Here is a 6000-nt window from a genome sequence, read left to right as displayed (position 1 = left end):
CTGCAAACACCTGATTCAAAAAATGCTGCATATCATTTTGAAGTGCTTTCGGTGCCTTAAAGAAACTCCATGAATGAGATGGATTTTTTCATACAATTTCATTGATCTACCTATAATACACTTGTGTGCTCATGATTACATCAAGCTCTAAGAACATTCCCTCATAATCCAGAAAAACCCGTCCGTTTTCATAACTCACTGAATAGTTCGGAACTATTCAGTGAGTTGAGAAAGTCTTCCTATAGGATTCTCCGTAAGAGTGATGACGCTACAATCCGATTCCGAACCAGCTGTCTTCCTTTTGCCAGTGTTAAACAATAACTTTTGCATCATGATGCCAAGCTACAACAATGCAATGATACACCATTGCTTTGGTTGTACACTGTGGTCTTCAAGACCCAACAAACAGTCCTGTGAAATAAGCTGTAAATCTACATTTACAAACACACAAACACATCCAATGCAAATGTTTTCATAGCTATGGGTCTTTGAGGAAGCATTGCAATGTCTTTCAGTTTTGAGATCTCTGTAGTATTTCTAGCCACCAAGACTTGGGATATTCTGTTGATGGATCCACTTCCTACTCTGTTCTTGTACTATCCCCTACTGGTGAAGAAAGTATTTGCAGTCTAGTCTAATTAGCCATATAAATATATACAGGGTTCCCAAGGTCCTGGAAATGACATTGAATCTTAAAAGGGTTTTTTCCAGACCTGAAAAGAGGAAATTAATTTAAAAATAAAAGGTAAATTAATTTCAGCGCTCAGTTTTCTTGTTTGTTTCTTTAGAAAGAAATCACTCTTTGTGAGTCATTATGAAAATATTTTTTACAAATTCTTTATCCAGTAATTGAATGGTGAAAAAAGTTAAGGGGAAAAATCATGGAAATTCATTGAAATTCTGTACTTTTAGGTGCATATGAAACCAATTTACATTCAGATTGTCTGAAAATCACTGTGTATCACTGTATTCATGGGAACATCGTCTAGGTCTAACAGACTTGATATAGCCAGTCCAAGTAGCAGGTCTAACTTGGATCAAATGGAGGTTAAAAGTTTAAAAGTGACACTCTGTAGATCAAGAAATGTAGATATCTAAGGTACACACAAACAAATTCATACACACTGTGTGAAGAGTCTTCCATTCTCTCTTACTGCCACATTCCAACTTGTGAGACTTTTGCCTTTATGTAGGATGTTTCAATTTGTGACAATTGCCATGGGAGACCAAATACTGTTTGTCACAAAGACATCGAGCTACTATGCAGTCATGCGGACAGAGGAAAACACGCCATAGAACACTATTGTGTGTGCCTGCGTGTGTGCGCTTGCGTGTAGCTGAGGACGAGGCAGTGGGGATTGATTGCATGAGTGCATGTGACTTGTATTTGATTAATGAATTAAAGAAAAGAAAAAAAACCTTTACATATCAGCATTTCAGCAGTATTTATTGATGCTGAAGACTGTGACATTAGATTTGTGGTTTCTAAGCGAGACTTGACTTGTTTGTATTTTTAAACATCAATTTGGTTTCTTTTTTTATTCTTTTTAATACACAGAATTCCATTTTAACAGTGCCCATATGATTTGATTATTACAAAATATGTTTTTTAAAGATTTTGTTGCCTTTAATTGTAGTAACAACAAACGATGTGATGATTTGTAGTCAATCAGTGCAATTATGTTTCCCAGTGTGCTCAGTGAATCCTTGTTTTTTATAGTCATGATCGAATATGATTTTGCATGGGAGGGAAAATAGGAATATTTTCGGGCAATTTCCAATGGGAATACTCTAAACAAAAAGGATTCTGCAATGTAACCAATTACTTTGACCTTTTCTGTGTGGATGTGTGTTGGAGTTTCTAACAGCTGTATATTGGAGGCGCGCTCCAGATGGAGTGAGTATAAGAGACCCCTCTGCCCCACATCTGAGCACCACTGCGTGTGTTGACGTTTAATGTGTGAGCATTTGTGGAGTCAGGGTTAGCCGAGGCGATCCTCAAGAAAAACCTTGCGTACTTTTGTCAGCTGTCTAAGAAAGAAACTGAAGTAGTAAGCTAATTTACTTCAGACTTTGACACATCTCTTTGAAAGCAAACCTTCTCAGCAGGTCACAATGAAGTCTGATGGCATTCTTACTGACGAGCGTGTGTGAATGTGGAAGCATGCGTTTCTATTTATTGCCCTTTCCTGGTTATCATCAAGCCACTAAGATAAGACCATTGTTTGTCTTGACTGGTATGCGTTTCTATAATTGTTCTCACTGTGTTTGAAAAATGAGGGAGAAAAAAAAATGCTTTTAATGTGCCAAGCTGGATTGTCCAACGATGTACAATTATTTCCAATTTTGGAGAACCCTCTCTTTTGGATTTGAAAATGCATGTTCAGAGCTATTTTGTTAATAAAATGAGTTAAATGGCAATGCTGTGTGTCTGAGAAAGAATATGTGCATTTGACATTTAAAGGAATCTGTGTCGATTGTCTCTTTGTTCGTCAAAGGAGTGATTTTGATGGTTTGTGAAGGAGTCAGCCTATTATTCATCTCTATTTTTGAAAGAAACGCGGGGTCGAGCCACGTTTGTCGCTCTTACTCATGTCCAGAACACTGTTTCTTGGAAATGGTCTGAGCAGGTTTACTCTCAGAATGCATTCCATTAGGCATCAGATTGTTTAATGAACCATAAACAGATCATAGGAGAAAAAAAACTTTAGTGTCAAATGTGGCTCCCAATGGGAATGTCTTTCCCTTAAAAGAGTGTAACTCAGATGCGGAAAAAACGGGTAACTGGGCCAACATAAGTGGAATCCCCCGAGTGTGTGCAGAACAGCTTGCAAAATGTTTAAAAAAACAAAAGTGTACACCGTGCATCCATTCTCCAAACCACTTATCCTCTGTAGGGTTGCGGAATTGACAGCAAATTGATAAAACACAGACACGAAAGGAAGAGAGATAATATCAAAAGAAGGGTGCAGAAGATCTCTAATCTCCGGCCTAATTAACAAACCTGATGAACAGATATTTTTGTAGATGGCGAGTATCTGCTTGAGTTGGCCATTTTTTATGACACAAATACAGTAATGGCCAAATATATCGGCACCTTTCGTGAATATAATCAAAGAAGGCTGTGAAAATTCATCTGCATTGTTAATCCTTTTGATCTTTTTTTTTTTATCACAAAAATCTAACCTTTCATTGGATAAAAATGATTTCAAATGGGGAAAAATATCATTATGAAATAAATGTTTTTCTCTAATACACATTGGCCACAAGTAACGGCATCCTTTTATTCAATACTTTTTGAAACCTCCATTTGCCAGTTTAACAGGTCTACATTTTCTCCTATAATGCCTGATGAGGTCAAGAGATCAGAGACCATTCCTTCATCCAGAATCACTCCAGACCCTTTAGATTCCCAGCTTCTCCTCTTAGGTTCACTTCTCTCATTTTCCGTAGGGTTCAGGTCAGAGGACTGGAATGGCCATAGCAGAAGCTTGGATTTGAGTTCAGTGACCCATTTCTGTGTTGTTTTTGAGGTTTGTGTTTGGATTATTGTACGATTGGATGATCCAAACATGGTCCATTATAAGATTTCTAACAGAGTCAGTCACTTACTGATTTTTTATCTGTTGGTATTTGATAGAATCAAAGATGTCATGTATCTAAACAAGATGTCCAGGACCTCCAGCAGAAATATAGGCCCACAACATTAAAAATACAGCAGTATATTTCATTGTACACATGAAGTACTTTTTATCCCTGTTTTCACTAAACCCATCTTGAGTGTTTGCTGCTAAAAAACTCATTTTTTAGTTTCATCTGACCATAGAAGCCAGTCCCATTTGAAGTTCCAGTCATGTCTGATAACTCAATATGCTTTAGTTTGTTTTTGGATGAGCTAGGAGAATTGTTCTTGAAACCCTGCCAAACAACATGTGGTGATGTAGGTGTTGTTTGAAAAAATTTTTTTTAGGTTTTCTGACCCCGAGACAACTATTTTCTGCAGTTCTCCAGCTGTGATCCTTGGAGAGTCGTAACCCACTCAAACTCTCCTCCTCACCGTGCATTAGGACGATATAGACACACGTCCTCTTCCAGGCAGTTTTGTAACATTTTCTGTTGATTGGAAATTCTTAATTATTGCCCTGATGGTGGAAATGGGAATTTTCACTGCTCAAGTGAAAAGAGCTTCTTAAAGCCACTTCACTAATTTGTAAAGCTCAGTTCCCTTTCAGTCGGTCACTCTCGATGCCACGTCGGTGACCGACGCAAAATGGGATATCACTTCGATAGACCAATCTACTTCGAGTGTAAACTAAACGAGCCAAGCTGCCGCTAATAACTGCGTGAGTATAAGAAGGCAGCAGGTGCAATGCATACCAGCTTTTCGCTTCAGAGCCGAGCATTAGTTCTGCTCAACTTTGTCTGCTGTGAACTATGAGTTCAGCACGCTCTCGGAAGCTTCGTGTGTTAGCGAGACGGCGCTTCAGCGGCGGTCGTTCCGGTGTCGAGTGGATTGCACACTTCAGGCTGCAATACCCCCTGTCGTGTTGCAATAGAGCCGGTCCCTCCAGCAGATATGAGGACGTGGTTTTACAGCCCTTACTTCATTGTACCCAAGAAAGGCGGTGGGTTACGACCAATCTTGGATCTGTGAGTTTTGAACCGGGCCCTTCATCGGCTACCGTTCAAAATGTTGATGCAGAAACACATCATCGGGTGCGTCTGTCCCTGAGATTGGTTTGCAGCAATCGACCTGAAGGATGCATACTTAAATGTGTCGATCCTTCCGTGCCACAGACCTTTTCTGCACTTTGCGTTCGAAGGACGGGCATATCAGTACAAGGTCCTGCCCTTTGGGTTGTCCCTATCTCCCTGTATCTTCACGAAAGTCACGGAGGCAGCTCTTGTTCCCCTCAGAGAGCAGGGTGTTCGTATTCTCAACTATCTAGACGATTGGCTGATACTAGCACAATCTTGGAATCAGTAGAGCGAGCACAGAGACCTGGTGCTCCGGCACCTCAGCCTGTTGGGCCTTCAGGTCAACTGGGAAAAGAGCAAACTCTTGCCAACGCAGAGGATCTCTTTTCTCGTAATGGAGTTGGATTCGCTCAACAGACAGCACGCCTCACAGCGGTCCCACTGAAACTTTTTCAGAGGCTCCTGGGGCATATGGTGGCCGCAGCGGCACTTACACCGCTCGGCCTGTTACATATGAGACCGCTCCAGCACTGGCTTTATGGCCGAGTCCCGAGGTGGGCGTGGAAGCGCGGCACCCACCGGGTCCAAGTGCCTACACAAATATGCATTTCCCCCAGTGAGCCTTCTCGCACAGACACTGTGCAGAGTCCGGGAGGACGAGGAGCAATTATTGCTAGTGGTGCCGTTTTGGCCCACTCGGACCTTGTTCCCCGAGCTAGTGCTCCTCGTGACAGTCACTCCTTGGATGATTCCTCTGAGGAAGGATCTACTGACTCAGAGACAGGGCACCATTTGGCATCCGCATCCAGACCTTTGTAAACTCCATGTCTGGTCCCTGGACGGGACGCGGAGGTTCTAGGTGACCTACCCCAAGAGGTAGTGAACACCATCACCATGCTTTCCTTTTTGCAGCAAGGGCTGGAGCGAAGGCTGTCTCCCTCCACTCTCAAAGTCCAGGTTGCTGCTATTGCTGCGTACCATGACCCCATGAATGGGAAGTCTTTGGGTAAGCATGACCTCATCGTCAGGTTCCTTAGAGGGCCAGGAGGTTAAATCCTTCCCGGCCCCCCTCTATACCCTCTTGGGACCTGACTCTAGTGCTTAATTTGCTACAGCAGGGCCCATTCGAGCCTTTGCATTCAGTGGAGCTCAAGTTTCTTTCATTGAAAACTCTGCTTCTGCTTGCACTGGCCTCCATCAAGAGGGTAGGGGACCTGCATGCATTTTCAGTCGACGTTTCGTGCCTAGAGTTTGGGCCGGCTGACTCCCAGATAATTCTGAGGCCCCGGCCTGGCTACGTGC

Source organism: Carassius carassius, chromosome 1 (genome assembly GCF_963082965.1).
Source record: "Carassius carassius chromosome 1, fCarCar2.1, whole genome shotgun sequence".
Lineage (NCBI taxonomy): Eukaryota > Metazoa > Chordata > Actinopteri > Cypriniformes > Cyprinidae > Carassius > Carassius carassius.
Note: the sequence above shows the minus strand (reverse complement) of the source record.